The 20,533-nt window shown below is 37.6% G+C and overlaps 1 pseudogene; it reads right to left on the bottom strand.

The window, feature by feature from the left end:
• Positions 1–13,497: 13,497 nt before the first annotated feature.
• On the bottom strand, positions 13,498–14,472 carry LOC102892142 (annotated as a pseudogene).
• Positions 14,473–20,533: the final 6,061 nt, after the last annotated feature.

Below are 20,533 nucleotides of genomic sequence, written 5' to 3'. Positions count from 1 at the left end.
CACAACCCCTGAAATTGTTGATATGACTCGTTCGGAACTCACTGAGGTTTTTCAGAAGTACCATCCTGAATTCTCTGTCATTTAAGTTGCATATTTCTATGTCTGTAAGCTTATTTTCTGGAGATTTTTCTCTTTCTCTGAGATGCCGGGAGCGCTCGGCCTGCCTTCCTGTTGACGGTTTTTGCAGGAGGACGCAGCTGCCCCGGTCGCCACCTGGGCATTAATGGAAATGTATTCTGCTGCTTTTCCAGAAAGAAGATTTTTATATAAAGATCTCTCTTTAGCGTGCTGCAAAGAAGGCGCTTTTCTTTTGGTTTCCAATAGGTGGTGTCTAAGTCTCTTGTATCCCTGCTTTATATAAAACCTTAATAATGCCTTGTTATTTTTCTGTAGATATTTAATCACTCTTGCTACCCTCAGTTGCAGTCCCTGTTAGTGTTGGCAAACAGTTTTGGCAGCGTTTGCTCAGATTCCCTTGGGACTCCTCAGTGTTGGTCTCAGAGGGTGTCAGGGAAGGGGCCTTCTGGATTGGCGGTTGTGGGCTGCATCTCAGCTTCATTTTGCAACCGTGGCTGGTAAAAATCAACTGTTGTTTCTCTGCCATCTGCTCCTCTGCTTTCTGCCCTGATGACTGGGCTCTGCCGCCAGCTGCGTGGAACTCACAACTCTCCAGACAGGGATGTTCAGGGAACTCACCACACCTTCTCTCCTCCACTGTCACCCCTCTCCCCGCTTTTCAGGGAGTTCTGGTGGCTGCGAGAGGCAGCTTCTTTATTTCTCCCAGTCTGCCACCCAACACCCTAGGTTCTGACCTGTGGTAGCTCTTATGTGCAGATCTCATGCTCAGACATGCTGGTGTGCAGTTTGGGCATTTTTTTCTTGAGTTTTAGATGTTCAGCTTATTGTTGTTTCAAAGGGAGAGATCTGGGGTCATCTCTCACTCTGCCATGTTTCTCCAAACCTCTGAATGAGTATTAATGAATCAATTTATATTATCTTATATAATGCTCACCGTAATGGTGTACCTCGATGTCAGATTAAGTTTAGATTTCATCTCGAGTGCAATGGGTAATCAATAAGTTTGTGTGGGAGCATAATATGACCTCAGTGGTGAGGATCAAGAGGCTAATGTCTTGCATAGGTAAGAGCTGGTGGACTGGGCATTGGACATGAAGAGAGATGGACCTATGAATGCAAAAAATATTGCACATAACCTCCAAAACACAATGAAATGGATACCATCCTCCGAAATCACTAATATTATTATTCTATTGATCTGTTTGCAGCTACTATCTACATTATAAAAATATTCCTATCCATTTTGAGGTCATAATATTCTTGGCTCTTGCCTTTTATTGTCTAGGCCTTTTACTTTCCATAGTACAATTACCTAGGGCACATTTATGCCATGTTTCAGCAAATCTTTGAAATCTGACAAGTACACCATAATTTTATTTACAGGAAAAGAGAAAAGAGCCCTACAACTTAACCTAATAATTTCCATTAATTCTGTCAACAAAAGCATCATCAGACAATGGGAAAACAGATTAAATCAGGTAAACAGACCTTGTTTTAGAATGAGAAAAAAGAATGTTCCAGCATTAACTCACCTTAACATTTTGATATGGAAATAAAACAATGCTATTTTAAGACAGTATATAGGCATAGTTCACAAATATCTAATTTTTTTAAAGAGCCTTAATTGCAGTGGGATTTTAAAGGCCTCTACAACAACTTTTTTGCCCTTGATAAGAGGTACTTCCATGACACAACCATCTAGTTCTAGAGTCAACCAAATCTAAATGCAATTTTCAAGGTTTAAGAAACAGAAATTATGTAAAACCACCAATTTTGTTTTTACACATTGCACTTTCCAGAGGTAACATGTTTTAGTAAATCTAGTCTTACAAAGGACTGAGAATAAAGAGCTTTTCTTGGGAATCCACTAGCTAGTAAGTCAATATTTAATGAGCACTTATTATGTGCCAAGCAGTGAGTTAAACATTTATGTAATTAATTTTATGTAAGCCTCAGAATATCTTTGAGAAATAAATATTATTTTCCCATTTTATAGGTGAAAAATTAAGATCTATAACAGCAAATGATTTGCCCAAGGTTATACTTTGTAAACTGATAGAAGCATGGAATAGTTAGAAAGAATATAAACCTTAGAATCCAAAAACCTGAGTTAGAACAGTGGTTCAATTCATTAACAGCTGTGAGTCCCTGAACAATTCAATTCCTAAATCTGGGCTTCATAAAACTTTCTGGCATTATTGTATGGTGGTTAGAGCATGAACTATGAAGCCAGGCTGCCTAGGTCTGAATCCAAGTGCTATCACTTACCAGCTATGTGACCTTAGATAATCAATTTTACTTTATACTTGAAATTTCTCACCTGTAAAATTTGGATGATGATGATGATGATATTAATAAGAACTACCTTATAGGAGAGTTATATGGAGTAAATAAAATGCTTAGATCTGTGCCTGGCACATAGTGTTTTATGTTTTTAATCCTTTATCTCCCAGAATTGCTACTAAATACATAAACATGAAATCACCAAATCCATATAAATAACAATTTATAGAATATGAATCACGAAAGTTAACATTAGTTGAAAATTCAATGACAATGAGATCAAGAGGTAATAATAAGCATGAATAAAAGCCATTCTGCTATGAACTCTTTATAGAAGTTGTCCAGTGCCTGCAGGTATCAGATAATACCCAAATAACCTAGTGAGTTTTTTCAGACCAAGTTAAGAATTCTATTTTTATTTGTGGATTTGTGGATCTGGCTCTTTGATTCTGAAGGCAGAAGTCAACTCACCCCGACACTGAGTAAGTTTGCACATGGTGTGCAGATGCTCAAAGTTCTACATAGATATGGTAGACTATTATAGAGCTGGTTCCTTCTGAGCCTTTAGGAGCCAAATGCCATTCAGTGGTAAAGATATTTCTCCTACATGGGAGAATTCAGCTCAAAAATGCTGCTACAAGACAATTAAGAATAGTATCCCAGCAGTATGCATCTTGTAGGTGGGATTTTTTGTACAGCTGCTAGTAATAAAGGTTTAGAAAACAGTGGCTTAAACCAGTTCCTTGTAAGAAGTCCAGAGGTAGCCCTCCTTGGGTAGTACACTGTCATTAATTCCTCAAGGACTACTTTGCTCAACCCATGCTATGTGGGGAGATATACTACGATTATGATTTAGATTTGTTAGTGAGAGGAACTCAGACCCCAAATCACCACATTCAATCCTTAAACCTTGGTTTATTAGCTCAGGTGAGTGTTCATGTCAAAATGGGGCTTTGAGTTCCTCCTGTATTTGTTTCACTAGGGCAGTTTATTTCACTCCACATCCTGAACATTCAACAAGAACAAGCTTGCACAATCAAGAGATCTGCTGGAACTAAGAGTTGACAGCTTCCTCTTGCTATAGCTCTTTGAAGTCTGCTTAAATTTAGTAATGGAGTTTGAGTAGTTGTCAAGCTAGGGATAAGGCCCTAGAATTTAATAGTACAATAAGGGCTTCAATTTCATCACAAACTACTGTGTGTCTGGCATTTTAGTTGCTTTTGTTCTAATACCTAATGTTTCCAACAACCCTTAAAGGTAAGAATTATTCATTTTATAGATGAAGAAACTAAGACTCAGAAAGTTTAAATGCTGTGTCCAAAATCACAATGGTAAAAACAGCTACAATTGTGATTCAAATCCAGTCATTAGTCTAATTTAAATAAAACATGCTTGATAAAGATACAAATTACTTGACAGGATAGCAAGACATTCCTCCCTACCTTCTTAGTTGAACTTCTGCTATTCGAAGCCTAATCCCACATCTGAACTCTCATTCATATTCTAATCTAAAGGATGGGTCTAGAGCTAGACCCAATATTTGGAGCATTTGGGTTTGTTTGTTTGTTTGTTTTTATTTACCTAATTACCACAATACATATATAAAAGCTAGTCTGTTGGCACCAAATTCATATGCTTTCCTTAGCTCTATATGTCCTTCAAGTCAATCTATTTAGTTCATATTCAAATATAGAAAACTCCTTTATTTAGATGAGAGAAATTCTGCTAACTATGGGGAAAAATCTCTAATAACACCAGGGTTTCAATGTCAAAGCAGTTGATACACTCTTTTGCTAAAGTCTAAAGGAAAGCTGACCTCCCCAGAAGCTGAGGTGATAGAGCCTTATAGGCATGGCTGTAGGAGGGGTTGGGGTTTAGCCAAGAATCTGGCCTGGCAAGAGACATGGGCATCCCAAGCCAGTATAAGTCCAGACTAAACAATTAAGAGCAACAATATTAAGTTAGGGCTTGGGCAAATATTACTGCTGAACAATTTGTTAAAATGCAAAGGAGGTAACCAGATGTCGAGCTTTAACAATCCAATGGCAAGGAAGAAACAGGATGACAGGCGAGGTCAGGAATCCCTTTGTGGAGGGAACAGTCCAAAGGAAGGATCTACTTAAAGACTCAAAGAGTCAGAAGCTATAGAGAAAGCATTAACCTGATATAGCAGCCCTGTTTGCTCCATGAAGGGTGAATAGTATCATCTGTACTTTGTACCTAGGTGCTGCCTTTTAGTGGATAGCTCATGATTTGCATTGATATCACTACCTAGAGATGGATCTTGTGCTGGGTTTTTCAAAATTCAGTCGGGTCAAGCTGGAAACTATATTTTACAGAATGTCTTGTCCTGTATGGTTTCAGGTTAGCGTGGACTAAAAGAACTTGTGTTTTGAGAGACAAGTGAAATAGTGGCTATTATTCTCCAAAGATCTTCGATATCAGATAGAATAACAGAACAATGCAGAGGTGCCCAGAAAATTCCAGCTTTCCCTTACTCTCTGCTGCCCTCTAACACTTCTTCCTAACTGCTAGCCCTGCTGCTTAACAGAGGCCCTATGCCCATCACCAGAAGTTTAACCATAGACCCACAGAGTCAATAACTTCCCATAGACTTGGCCATGAACTTCCCCTTAATGTTCTCATTTCAGGGACTGGATATCCTTGACTTCTATCTATTCTGCACATTCTGTCTTATGCAACCATGCCAGTACGTTAGGAAAACTGATTAGGCCTCTTCTTCTGATCTTCAACTTCTCCTTTTGGACCTTTGCTTCCCCAGCTACTCCCACAATTGTGTACAATCTATTTCCAATAATACATTTTATTCCATACACTCATGGTGGTTGTGCTTCCCTGTCTGGTAAATTCCTTTCTAATCTAAATGGTCTTCGTTGATCTAGGAAGTAGCCATGTCTCCTTTGGTCCAGGAAACCCCCTTATCTATTGTAGCATCCCTCTCATATCCACAGAAAAAAAAGAAAATTGCTGAAGGCTGAAAAGAAGCTGAATTCCCCAAGTCAATGAGGTATACTCTGACTCATCCTCTAATACATAAAGAGCTCTCATGATAAAAAGTTTTAACTTTATTCCATTTCTAAAGAGGAGATGGTTCGCCTGAATCTCCTGTGCAGGATAAGCAGAATCTTCCCTGATTTGTTCTGGCAAGGAAGCATGGACATGGCCGCAGTCAAGTTTAAATAACAGACATTGTCTAGTGGCAAGGGAAAATGTTAGAATAAGAAGAAAAAAAAACAGATAGTTTATTTGGCAGAACTCACTGCAAGTAACACTAATCTTATCCAAGCTAAATTAAGCAAACATGGTAACTTATTATTTTATACAACTAGCAAGTCCAATGGTGAAACCATTTGAAACATAGCCAGATCTGGGTGTTCTGTCTCTAATCATTTCTGATACCGTTTCTCAAACAGAGTTGGCTTAATTATCAAGTAAGCCTTTTCCTAGTGGTGTAAAACGTGGTTATGGATACACATTCCACAAGTTAACTATTACTACAAAAAGAAAGAATCCAACTAGCTGTGGTATAAACATCCAAAGAATGACTGACTAATCTGGTTAGTCAGTCATTGACTGAACTGGTTCTCATGCCAGTTCCTGGAACATTCATCATAACCAGCAGAAGTAGGGCAGTCTGTTTGGCTAGATGAGTCATGCACTATACTTGCTAGAGTATAGCTACACTTCCATAGCAAAGAGATTCAAAAGTAATTCAGTACCTTCAAGAAAACAGAGGAATACTTTTCTCCCATGTTCCAACCTGAGGTGAAATTTCACATCAATGGGGCCCTGCTCTATGGAGTCATTCAGGAATCTAGGATTCTTTCATTTTGTTTCTCCTTGAGCCCCTAGAGTCTGTATAGACAAACCTGAGTAAAAAGCACATTTATGTTCTAGTTTGGGGAAGGGAAATGAGAGCACAGAGGTAGCATGACTGCTGTCTTAAGGCCTTGGCCCAGAACTTGTATACATCACATTTGCTCATAGTTCAATGGTACAATTTTAGTTACATGGCCACTCCTAAAGGGAAAGGAGGCAGGGAAATGTAGTCTGACTATGTGCCCAGGAAGAAAGTGAGAATGCACAATAACAGTCTCCACAACATGGGCCCACCTCTAACTTCCTAGGTGGAAGATGTCACATCCAACCCATGAAGAATGAATTCCCCATAGAAAGGAAGATTTTGATATTAGGAGAAAGGAAACAAATGATGTTCAGACAAAAACAACAGATGTCGCTACAGATAGGTACATTCAAGGACATGAAGCCAAGCATGGTCAAATGGACAGGTGTCAGAATCAAGCAATATCTAGCCAGCCAGAAGAGTATTTCTGAAGGCATCTGATACATGTAGAACAGTAGTAAATAATTTGATGTAATTCTTGAAAAGAGACTTGGGGTCAGCTAAGTTTGGAAAACATCGAGTTAAGCAAAGTAAAGCAAGTTCCTTGGCTGTAGTAGTTCTTGGAGTCTTTAATATGCTAATCTTCAAGTTTGCAACATTTGCCAAGCTCATTTAAGGTCATGGGGGATGTCACAGGACTATTGCCTGAGGAACAAACTATAAGAAAGTTTACACTGGAGACAGGCATGGGGGCCAGGGGGGAAAGGAACATTGCAGAGCCTGGGCCTGGATCACCCCTACAGGGTTGGCCTGGCAAAGTTGCAGCAGGGTGACTGGGGCCAGTTGCAGTGGGAGGGTGAGACGCCCTGAACAACTGTCAACAGTAGAGGTTCAGAGGCAAAGTTCTAAGTGACATTTGAGTAATAACAGAGTGGAGCTATTCCTTATAAAATTTCTTCTTAAATTAAGCTCCATTGGCAGAAGATTAAACTTTGGTCTCAAGTCCTGTGAATCTCACCTGCTAAAGCTGTGCTGTCTGATACAATGATCACTAGCCACATGTGTCTATGAGAATTTGCAATGGAGCTAGTGCAGTTTGAGAAATGAATTTTTTTTATTTTACTTAATTTTAATTCATTTACTTTTAAGTTAAAAAACCGAAGCAATGTAAGTAGTTTTCCATTAAATACAAATTTATTTTCTGGGTAGAACTGTATTCCTCTCTAATCACTGAAAAATTATCATCTGAATTGAAACTTATGCTGCTAGTATAAAACACACTGGATTTCAAAGACAGTATAAAAAAGTGTAAAATATCTCATTAATAATTCTTATATTGATAACATATTAAAATAAAAATATTTTGGATATTTCGGTTTAAATATAATTATTAAAATTATCCTGATTGATTTCTTTTAATGTGATTACTAGAAAATTAAAGTTTTATGTATGGCTCACATTACATTTATATTAGACGGTGCTGCTTTGACATCTTATAAGATCATTCTCCAAAACCAGGTCCTACTTCCCCAGGTCAATGATTATGCCTTCAGATGCCCTCCAGAGTCACAAAGCAATCATATCTAATCAGCAGACTTTGGGGAAAACTTAAAAAAAAAAAGGAAAACCAATTGAAAAATCTATTAATTAGCATATTTCTGAACTTATCATTTGTTTGAATCAATTTTCCTTTGCCTTCCTCATATAAATTAGTACCTGTCAACAAAAGGTAATGTGTTTGAACTTTACGAGAATGCATAAAATTTGCATGCTATGACTTTTCAAATGGTAAGACAGGATCAAACAAATTTTTACTCAAAGAAAGACAGCTAAGTCAAAATCTAAAATACTTATTAAGTTAAAAAGTGATTGTGATATAGGAAGGGGAAAATTCCCCCAAGGGGTCCTGTATCGAGAGAAAGGGTTCTCTGAGTGCAAGAAAGAATTCAAACACATGCCAAAATTAGAGTCAAAAGCAAAGTTTATTAGAGAAGAGATAACACTCCATAGACAGTGTGGTCTCCTCTCGGAAGTAGGGAGTGAGAGAGCCTGAGAGAGACTCAGAGGGACAGAGGGAAGGACAGAGCGAAAGACACCGAGAGGAATTGAGAGAAAGACACTGAGAGGGACCCAGAGTGTTTGGGGAATTTCGTTTATTTATTGTTCTTAGTTTCTGTGAATTACAGTTTAAAGATTTTGTTTGCCCAGTTTCTTTTGATGGTATGGACATACAGTGAGAAAAGATAAGAGTGTATAGCAAGAAAAGGTAAGACTATGTAATGTGAAAGGTCTGCTGGCAGTTTCCAGCCTTCGATCTATGGATTCCCCGTGTTTTTAGCCACAGGGAATGAATGATTTTATTTTGTGTAGGGCACGACTTAAAGATTCCTCCTTCACAGTAAGGGGAAATGGTTTGTTAGCAATCCCAGCAGAAATCTTTCATCCGTTCTGCAGGTTTTCTCATGATCTGGCTGTAGGGCTGATCAGCATATTGCAGTCTCTGAATATAGCTTGATTTAATATTTTAGTTCTCTTGCCTCCTTCCTACATTAATTGCCTTTCAGGCTAAATTTCCAAAGAGGACTTCAGTTATTTTGTTTCTATATTCAGACATCAGCCATAGCTTTAGCGATTATAATAACAATGCGAGAAAGAATCCAAGGAGGTTGGAAAGATTTATTTTGTATAAATTTTATTTGTGAGCCTGACATTAAATGTAACAAACATGTGTTGAGGAACTATTCTATGCCAACATATATGGGACCTTCTGGAGTAAATGCAACCCTGTGCCCATGCCCACATTTGTAGCCATGTTTATAGGGCATGTCCCTGTCCCTCCCTCACTACTGCTGATTGGACGAAAAGTTTGTACTTGACCAAAAATGCAATCAGAATCTCATCTTGGAATTTAGAATTGAAATACAGAAGCTAGATTTCACTTGGTTTCTGATGCTAAAACTAGGGAGTCAGAAAAAGCAGAGGCTGGGACCAATAAGTAGGCCACAGCATTGTAAAATAATCTACAGTAAGATCAAGGAAAAATAAGGTAGATGTGTCAAAAGAAATTCAGCCAAGAGATCAAATATTTTAAGAAAGACAGAGCAAATAACTTTGAATTCAAATTTTCTAGTTCTGGTTCCAGTGCCTTATGACATAGCTCTATAATTATTACTATATAGTTACTAGGGGTACCTTTGCACATCCAATAAATTCTTCTTTTTGTTTCTGACCTAAGCTAGTTTATATGAGTTTCTGTTCCTACAACAAAACTGATACTTGCTTTATTCAGCCAGGCACTGGGGTTCATTGTGCAGTATGGAATTATTTAATAGGAAATCAATTAATGAATTTAATTATAAGAAATTAATAAATAAGATATTAATAGAATGATAAAATACAATTCCCTGTAAGAAAAAGCAGGATGATTATTTAGAATGGATACGTTTCATTAAATTTAAACACATATATTAGTAGTCATACACTACAACTCCTATTACTATATTAAAGGTCGGAAGAGGAGAAAATAAAAGAGGAAGAAACAAGTCAGCTTTTGACTTTTAAGTTCTTTGTCTACTCTTCTTCATTTTGTTTTTATAAGGTCCTCCAATAAAAAGTAAGCTAGACGGGGTTGTGAAAAGTAGAAATGTATGAATTTACAAAAAGGAAGAATCTGATAAGAGTTCAAGATTATATGAGATTGTTGGAGGGAATCTTCAGAAGAAAAAAAAAAACATTGATTCTGACATGTAGGGAACTACAATTGCATTATCAAGATGACACCAACTCCAGAGTCATTGCTTGGACCTGGAATATTGTAGTGATTTCCTTGAGTCTGAGTCTCAGAAGAAAGTAGACCCCAAGATATTCAACTTCAGTAGAGCAAGGAGAAATATGTACTCAAGAAAGAATTAGATCCACAGCGAGATCAAATATCAAGGTGGAAACAGATTTGTAGTCAGGAATATAATACTGAACATTAAGTCTGAAAAGAGAATTAGAGATAGAAAAATAAGAAAGAATAAATAAGTATAAAGCTGAGAGGATGTAGATCATGAAGGAGTGGATCAAGGTAAGTGGATTGGAACAAAGATCATAACTAGCAAGAGCAGGTATAGCATGTAAAAAGCCCAGGGGGTAGATGGTCACTCAAAAGGAAAGTGAATGGTTCCAACAATGCACAATGTCTGAGGGACATGAAGTCCAGAGCCAACACATAATCCCACATTCCCATCAAGGCAAAAATCTGCCCCCAACTAACACTCTCCCTACTTCTAAAAACAGCTGAATTAGATGGTTACTAGACTTATTGTGGTGATCACTTCTTAAGGTACATAAATGTTGACTCACTATGTTGTACACCCGAAACTAAATGTATGCCAACTGTCATTTAAAAATTTTTTTTTTTAAATGCAACTGAATATTTGCATTTTAGCCATTGTATCTAGTCTTGAATTGCCTAGTCCAGCCCATTAATTTTAAAGACAAGGGCCAGAGAAGTTACATAACTTGATCAAAGCTCTACAGCTAGTGACAGAGTCAGGGCTAAAATCCAAATTTCCTGATTCTTAGTTCAACTCTGCCACATTGAAAACTTCCTTTTCTCTTCTAAGCTGCTGTATTAAAAGTTTGTTTTTAACTTTTAATCTCTTAGTAGGGAGCTTTCCACATACAGATTCTCACCAGTTCTGCATACCCTAACACCCTTTCACTATTCCCAACCATAGACCTTATATCACTCCAGGTATAGAGAGAACTAAAGAATAAGAAAAGGTAACTGAGGAATGATCAAAAAATTGATCAAAAGCAGTTTCAGCAAGAAAATTAAATGTGATCTAAATTTTGAAAAATAAGTATTATTTAAATAAGAAGAGGGAGAAATGAAGGAGATTTCCAGGAAAATAAAGAAGATCCTCACTGAGAATATGACGTAAGGAAGCCCATGTCTTGCTACAAGATGAAGGAGGGAGAGAGAGGGAGCAGTGTGGGGTATAGAGAAAGTAAAAGACAGAGACAGAGAGATGCTCCAGTCATAGCCTTCGCATTAGGAAAGGATGCTAAAAAGCTCCTTTTCACAGGTATATTGTTCCCAACACCTCCATCCATAGAGCTGCGTAACTATTTATTTGAGAATGAGAGGCAGAAATGTTGTTAGCATTGCTTGACCACTAAAATATATTTGTAATTATAAGAGATGGAATCCTTTCCAATAGGAGACTAGCTGAAATGCAGTAATGTGATTTTATACTTCTCATATTCTTCATGTTTTAAGAGCCTCAAAAATTTTTTTATATGTTCTGATATTTGGTGTCTTCCAAAAATCCATGACTGCCCACCTGGTCTTTCCTTTCCTCTGTGGTTTCTCTGTCCTCCCATTCATCTCGAGGATTGCCTCAATATTTCCTTATAGAAGTAAACCAGACATTCTCCTCTCTTCCTTTTTAAAAATATTTATGTATTATTACATTAGTATGTGTACATAGTTTTAATTCTCAAGCAGTAACATAGGGACCATAATAATTAATAGCAGTCTCCCATCTCACACCTTCCCACCTGAGTCCTGCTTTACTCTCACCAATGAGGTAACTTCACATTTTTGAAGCATAAACACAGAACTTCAGAAAAAGTGTTACTTATTTGCAATGGAATATTACTCAGCCATCCGAAGGAAAGAAATCCTAACATTTCCAACATGAAAGCATTATGCTGAGTAAAATGAGCCAGAGAAAGACTAATACTACGCGGTATCACTTATATGGGGAATCTTTAGAAAAAGAACAAGTCAAACTCATAGAAACAGAGAGTAGATGGGGGAAATTGGAAGATGTTGGTAAAAGGATACATAATTTCAGCCATAAGATGAATAAGGTCCAAGGATACAACGTAAAACAGGTGACTATAGTTGATAACACTGTATTGTATAATTAACATTTGCTAAGAGACTAGAACTTCAATGTTCTCATCAAAAAATAAAAAAAACAAGAAAACCCAGAACTTCTCCAAGTTCCTACTATATCTCCCACCTACCATCATCTCTCCTATTACTATGGATGAGCTTGGATGAAGCCAGGCCCCTGAGCACTAGACCCTGTCTCCTTTCATTTGCTCAGGAACAACAATCTTCCCCTCTCTCTCCTGCGGCATCCATTCTTTTCCTCTCTACTGAAACATTCTCATTAGCATATAAACATTCCATTTATCCTCCCATCTAAAAAATTAACACTTATATTGATTCCTGTTGCTTCCTCCAGGTTCCACGGCCTTTCTCTTCTTTTCTTCACATACACCCACAAAAACTTTCTAAAACGATTGTCAATACTCACTGTCTTTTATTTCTCTCCTACTATCTATCATGAACCTAATTGCAGACAGCTTTTCATCCCCTCCTCTCCACCGAAATTGCTTTTATTAGGTTAATAATGACTGTCCAATGCCAAATTCCTCTCCTAACTTGACCTGGCAGCAGCGTTTACTGCAGTCGATCTCTCTCCTCCTGAAAATATTGTCTTCACTTGGCTCCCAGGACACCACCCTCTCCTGGTTTTTCTCCTCCCTCTCTGTTCAGAAGAAATGGTTCTTCTGAATCTCTTTAGCTATTTCCTCTAATCTTTAAATGTTGGTATTCCTTCAGTTCAGTCCTTAGACCTCTCATTCCACCTGTACTCACTCCCTACATGATCTCATGCAGCCTCAAGGCTTTAAATCCATCTATGCATTATTGACTGCCAAATTTATATCTTCAACCAAAATCTCTTCTCTTACACTCCAGCTATCTACTCCATATCTTCACTAGTCTGTCTCATAGACATTTCAAACTCACTTCATCCAAGCCAGAGCTCCTGATTTTCCCCTGCCACCTGTTTTTTACTGCAGTTTGCTCCCATCTCACTTGGTAGCAACTTCCAGCTGCTCCATGAACTGCAGAGTCATTATTAATTTTTTGTTCCACACCCCATATCACATTCATCAATAACTCTTGTTAAATTTACCTTCAAATTATATCCAGAATTCAGCCACGTCCCACCACTCTACCATTACCACCATCATCTCTTGCCTGGATTAGTTTAATAGCCTCCTACCCAAAGTCTTCCATACCTTTGCCCTTGTCTCCTTTCAGTATAGTATTAACACAGAGAAGCCCTTTATTTTAAGATTTTTTTTTTTTTAATGTTAAAACTGGTGAGCAGCGTATTGAGAGAGGTGGAGAAAAAGGAGCTTCCAGCTGATGGATTAAGCATATATGAAAACTCTTCAGTAATGTAGAGAAAAAAACCTCAAGAGCAAGAATATATTATAAATAAAAGTCTTTCAGCAAGACGAACACACAAGCACCCACTGCAGAGATGTCTTCTTGAAGAATGCTCATTTCCAGATTTTTTTTGTAAGATAGAGTTAGCTACCTCCGATAATTCATCTTTTACTAGAACAATATCATAAGAGTCCATGTACTTTTCTAAAAGTGCATCCACTCTATCATTTAGATATCCAGTTTTCAGAATGCATTCAACATTGGCCGCTCTGTCTGCCATTCTTAAATTTCCTTGAGAGTCTCCTGGCAGAATTATGTTGCTATTGTCTTTTAGTTGATTGAAATATTCTGTGTTCTTCAACGCACCATCATGTTTGTTAAATATGCAAATAAATTCTCCTTTAAATCCTTTGAGCATCCCACCGTCATCAAAATCCATGAAGTTGGAAACTACTTCGACATTTGGATAATAGACACCAGCTTGACAGATAATCTCCTCTAGCATATTACCAATACCAGCCAAAAATATGAATACAGGGATTCTGTGTTGTCAAAGCTTATCAAAGAAATTCTCATACCCTTCCTTGAGCAAAATGTCAGATTCTGCCACAATTTCTTTAATTTTAGCTTTCGGTAAAGCCTGTTCATCAAGCAAACTGTGTGATTTAGTGTACCATTCTACCATATAAGGGTACTCTCTTCTATGGTAAGAACAGAATCAATTTCGGTAGCATGATATTTTTCTTTTAGTTGCGATGACTTTTTTTGACATTCACGTAAAACCAGATTACAGTTGACAATGACATTATGACATGTTGGACATCTTTTCCTTTTATAGGAAAATCTATTCAGTGTCATATCAAAGTATATTTTTCTCTGAAGTTTGACAGCTCCTCCTTTGATAAGACCACAGATAATTTCTTCTACTTTTGTAGGTTCCTGATGGGAACTGAAATTTTCTGGAATTCTAGAATCATTTTCACACATCAGCAGAATCTTGATTAGTCGTATCTTGGTTATCCAATCTGTCTTTGAATTGGTCCTGGAACAACAGCATAGGTGGTAAGCAATATCCAGAGATGCAGAGGTTGCATATAGGCATCTCAATGATCTTGTTCTTCCACCCTGGCTTCCTCTTCAGGTGAATATATACTAGGCCAGCACTAACCTCACCACCAGGGTGCAAACACTGGCAATGGTTACCACGCCCACCCACGCCGTGGCTGCCGGGTCCATAAAGGGAGACTTGTGAGCCTCATGAGGCTCCCCAACCAAAAAGAAGCCAGAGAGGCCCTCTTAAGGCACCAACCAGGTCGCCATCTTGTTTGTAATTCTGCAAGGGATCCCAGTACCACACACAACACAAACCAAATACTTTACTGAAACATTTAAAGCCCCTCCATAGGGCCCTCTGGTGCTTTTCTGCACTCACTTCCTTCTCCTGCATCATAATCTTGTTAAGCTCTCTTCCACTACACTGCCCTTCTCTAACTTCTGAACATTGCAGGCATAATCCTACCTTAGTATCTTTGCACACACTGCTTCAGCTGCCTTGATTGCTCCTCCCCAAATATCTATATAGCTAGTTCCCTTATTCTTTCAGGCTCTGTGTAGATATTTTCTGCAAAGCTTTCCCTGGCCATGCTGTCTAAAATTTCAATCTTCCATGCTGACATGTTCAATTACCTTTTCCTGCTTTATTAATTTTTTATTTACCGCTTATCACTATCTAACATACTAAATATTTTACTTTGTTTTCATGTTTATTGTTGGTCTTTCTCATTAAAATGTAAGCTCCATCATAGCAGAGATCATCTGTTTTGGATTTCTGCTGTTTCTCACTATTTATAGGGACTCAGTATTGATTGAAGTCATATATTATAGTTCTCTCTTTGATAGACTGAGAAGCTTGTGCACAAAAACTCTTGAAGGTGCTCATGTTACTGAGCTATTTTCATTTATTAGGGTATTTTCCACCATTAGATTTAGAATTTTCTACATAAATTGTCTCAATAATAGGAGAAATCAATTGCAGCTTGAAAATGAACAATATTTTTCCTGAAATTACTTGTTTATACATTTAAATTATTATTTCATATTTGTACAATTGCATTAAGACAAACATACAAGGATGATTACTGCAGTATTATATGTAAGAGCAGAAATTGGAAAATCCTAAATACCCATCAATAGAAGACTGGTTAAATAAATTATGTTGCATTCATATAATGGCAAACTTCTGCAGACATGACAAAGATTGATGTATATCCATCCATAAGTACTGATTTGGATATCATATCTTCAAGACCTATTACATGCTCTACAATTTCTTACCCACAATTCTAAAATCCAAAACACTCTAAAAATTAAAAGGCTTTTTTTTGAAATGTAATTGGTGGCAAAATTAGACCAGTTCTAAACTCACTTGACGGCAAGTATCTACCCATCCTGACATGAAAATATGTAGTCTTAATTGATCTCACTTGGTGTGAATAGAATACTCTTACCTTCCAGTGCAAAAACAATTAATTGCATTTAACTGTGGGTTACTGCCTCAGACTCCACCAACTGTGTTGTGTGATATTTAGTATATGCACAGTATCACTACTCTAAAACCCCAAATATTCTGAACTCCTAAACTCGACTGGTCCTAAATGTTCTCAACAAGGAATTATGGCCTATACTAAGTAAATAAACAAGATTCAGAATAGTGTCTATGAGATGATCCAATTTGCACCATTTAAAAAGACACATACACTGGTTTATGCCTAGAAATTCTGAAAGGAATATATATTTTTTATAAAGAAAGAATTTACATTGATTATTTCTAAGGAGTGGAACAGAAGGAATTGCTGAACAACTCTATCATCACAGGAACTGGCTCATCTCCTGGGGCCTGGAGCGTGGAGCCTGGAGCCTGGAGCAGCAGGTAGGAGCTCCTTGGTCTTTCTCTGTGGTGCTGCCCTGAGATGATTTGACTTCGATCGCCTTACATCCCAGTGTGTATCTGCTCAAGATCACATGCTCTAGAGACAGAAGCTGATTAACTCATCTTAAGTCACACCGCCTGTGGGTAGAGGCAGGGCGGAGAGATGTAAGGAAGTCTCCTTAGACTGACAGTGCAGAGGGGACCTCCCCCAAAGAGGCAGTGCTCAGGCTTTTACAGAGGGAGGAGACAGCTGAAATGGATGTCAGCAACACATGGCAAAGGACCTGACCTAACTACATATGTCTGCCACTTACTACCTGTTTTTTAGTAACTTGGTAAAACTCTTAAGCCTTCTGGGCCTTGTTTCCTACTGAGAGAGGGAGAAAGACTTCTATGGTCTCACAGCTCTAACAGTTCGAAGATGGACTAGGCAAAATATCTCTGAGATTTGAAAGTGCATATGAATCTTGTTAAAAATAGAGGTCTTATTAAAAATACAGTTTCCGATTCAGCAGGTCTGGGGTGGCCTGCTCAAGCTCCCAGGTGATGCCGAAGTTACTGGTCAACCAGACCACACTTTTCAGTAGCCAAGTCCCAGAACACTGTGCTGTGGTTTGCACGGGATGGGACACTAAGCCAAAGTTAGCAAAATTTGAGCAAAATTTATAGTAGTGATACACTTACCAGAACTTCCTTGCATATCCATTGAAAGTATAGACATAAGCACTAATGGGGCTTGTCCTTTGTGAAGGCAAGTGACTTTCATTTAATCATTAAACAATAAATGAAGAGTTTATCCATATATTGATGCTCTGAAGTATAACCTAAGAGCTTTTTCATCAACCATGTTAGGTACTTAAGAAACAAATGATTGTAACTTTGGCTTAGAGCTAATACAAAATATAATCACTTTTCAACATTTTCATGATTAATATAAACTTCAGAAAATTTTTTGAGCTGTAGACCAATCTATTGTCCAATAATACCAGGATATTAACCAACAGAACTTAGCTTGGGCAGGCCCCTGTGGAAGCCCTCGGTTTTCATTTATGGCTATTCAAAGTCAAGTACACAGATGGGTTTCAATAAATAAATCATTATAATGGAACTGGTCTAAAGTGAGTTGAGTACACTACTAAAAGTATCAGAATGAGTTATCTAAGGCTGTGCCTACATTAAGAAGTTAAATCCCCCTCTGATAGGTTTGATGGTGTTTAGTCTACGTTAGATATAATTTTAGAAGTCAAGTACTCTCGTGTCAGACATTTCCAAATTACACTTTCAGACTAGAAACCACATCAAAAACCTTAGTTGATTACAACATTAATTACCCCTAATTAAACATTTGCCCCTCTGCCAGCGTTATTCCATTCTCTCCTTGGCATTACACCGGCATGCCTGGGGGACACAGGAAGCTGGGATAATCGAATAATATAATAACCTGTGAATTATTGAATAGGAGAGTGTTCTGGCTACTTCGAGTTATAATTCACCTAAAAGACATAAAGTAGTTGAAATTTTTTTTTTTTAATCCTCAAAAGGCAGCATTTTGTTCTAAGCAGACAACTAGATGCCACGGGATACTAGACAGTGAGAGCTAAAAAAAAAATAACTATGAGGAAAGGGCTTCTAAGTAATAAGAGACAAAATCAAGTAAATGAATAAATATTTAATATGACAAGTGGTAACAAGGAACATCTGGAAGCACTCAGCCCCGGAGGCAAGCTTTACCCACTTAAACTTAAGGATCAAGCAAACCCTCTGTCACTGGTTACAGCAGGCGTTCTCAAAAAACTATCAGCGTATCAGTGGCAATACAGTGGAGTCCAGCTGGAAAAGAGGTGCACTTACAGCAGGTTAAGAGTGGGGGGGATATTTAAGACCTACTCATTTAACTTTCAAGTATATAATTATTGTTGACCCAAGTCACTATGCCATGCATTTGATCCCTGGAACTTACTCATCTTCTAAATCTGTACCCTTTGACCACCATTTTCCCTTTTCCTCCAGCTCCCAGGTCCTGGTAACCATCATTCTACTCTCTAATTCCTATGAGTTCAGCTTCTTTAGATTCTACATATAAGTGATATCATACAGTATTTGTCTTTCTCTGTCTGACTTATTTCACTTAGCCTTATGCCCTCAAGTTCCATCCATGCTGTCACAGGGAATAAGATTTCTTTCTTTCTCGTGGCCAAATAACATTCCATTGTATATGTATACCACATCTTCTTTAAACACTCATTCGAAAGTTATTAACAAAGTAAATCTTAAATGTCCACTCCACAAAAAAAATAAGAAATAAAAAAATTGTAATTATGTGATGTGATGGAGGTGTTAGCTAAAACTAGGGTGTTATGGTTTGAAAACTTGGAAGTTTCCTGAGTGAAATCTAAAACTGGGCCCCATACACAAAGGGCAAGGAGAGACCTAAGAAAGAAGCAGACCATTCCAGGTAGGTAGATGGCAAGTTTAATAAGCAAAGGAACTTACATATGAAGCTTGTCTTGGATGGCCTCAAGATGAGTGGATCTTTGCAACTATCCACCGGAATCTTAAAACTTTATACAGAGGCCTTAACAAGGTTCAGTTATGTAAACCATCCAGGTGTTCTCAACAACATCTTATTCTCTCGTGGTTTGTCCTTGAAAGGGTACCAGCTATGGGAACGGTGAGCAGAACCTACATTCCAGGGATGGGGATGGGGAGGTTAGAAGACTTCGATTGCCTGGGTCTAGCTCACGGGTCAGTCAGCACTCACGTCTTCTCAATGACCTCCATCAACATGGTGGTAATCATTTTGTAAACCCAAGTTTATCATATCAACACATTGTACACCTTAAACTTACATAATGTTATATGTTAATTATATCTCAATAAAGCTAAGGAGAATGTTTCGAATTAAATAAATAAAGATATACACACACATTCTACAAACCATATTATCTATCTCTAGATAAATTCTGCTCTATAAATTAGAGGAACTCTAACACAAATGTATACGGTAATGTGTATAAGGAAGTTTACTGAAGCTTTCTTTATAACAGCAAAATATTGAACTTAACCTTAGTGCTTATAAACAAAAGATGGATTAAAAATCTAGGGTATATTCGTCTAATAGAAAGCTATTTGTTAGGTAAAATTGATGAAATACAGCCACATGAATCTGTGTGGATAAATCTTTAAAACAATATTGAGCGGGAAAAAAAGCAAGTTATACAAGTGTGCTTCCTATATGGTAAACACTAAACATATCCAAATCGATATCATCTATTGATGTAAACACATAGGTGTAATGGATGGGTAAAAACACGTGTGGAACGAAGAATCATCAACCTGAGAGCAGTTATTACCTCTGGAAAGGGAAGTGGGAAATTGCATCAGTAAAGGTACAAGCATAGTTACAACTGCATGATTAACGAGTTTTTAAATTAAAAGATCAGAAACAAATATGTCAAAACATTAACATGTTAGAGCTAGGGCTGCTAGGCGCCCACCTCATTTTAGTCCTTCCCTTTCATTCAGTCTTTGTGATTGGCTGTAATAACAAGGGAAACCGTTATTATGAACCCTGGGAAGCTATTTGTACTGTTGCTGCCTTAGGTAACTGGGGTTTTTTTTTTTGTTTTTCATGTGATTATGAAAACTAAAAGTTAGTCACAGTGGAGAACATTTAAAGGAGAAGAGAAAAGTGGGCAGAAGTCAGGGAAGGCAAATGTCTGAGAAACCTCTCATAAGAGGAACTTTCCATATAATTACCAGATACCACAAATTTGCCTGTAGAGAAATCTCCAGGTCACAGTGAGAATATTCAAATCTCCTGGAGTCTTAGATAAGAACCAGGAAAAGCTTCAGTGATAAAAAGTGTTCTATTTAGTAACCTGGGCATAAAATGTGTATTAAAGAGAGATCAGAATTAAAATGCTATGAAGAAGGGAAGTATCATTTAAATGCTAAAGTATCATTTAAATGCCAAAGGGGTGTGTGTGTGTGTGTGTGTGTGTGTGTGTGTGTGTAGTTTTAGTAGTTAATAGATTTATTATAAATAAACAGGGTACAGTTTATAATCTTCTTGGTTCCTTGTCCATACAAAGCAGAGAATTTGCTTTGTATGAACTCTGGGAAGCTATTT

This window comes from Pteropus alecto, unplaced genomic scaffold, assembly GCF_000325575.1.
Source record: "Pteropus alecto unplaced genomic scaffold, ASM32557v1 scaffold76, whole genome shotgun sequence".
NCBI lineage: Eukaryota > Metazoa > Chordata > Mammalia > Chiroptera > Pteropodidae > Pteropus > Pteropus alecto.
This window is presented reverse-complemented; position numbering and strand designations above follow the sequence as displayed.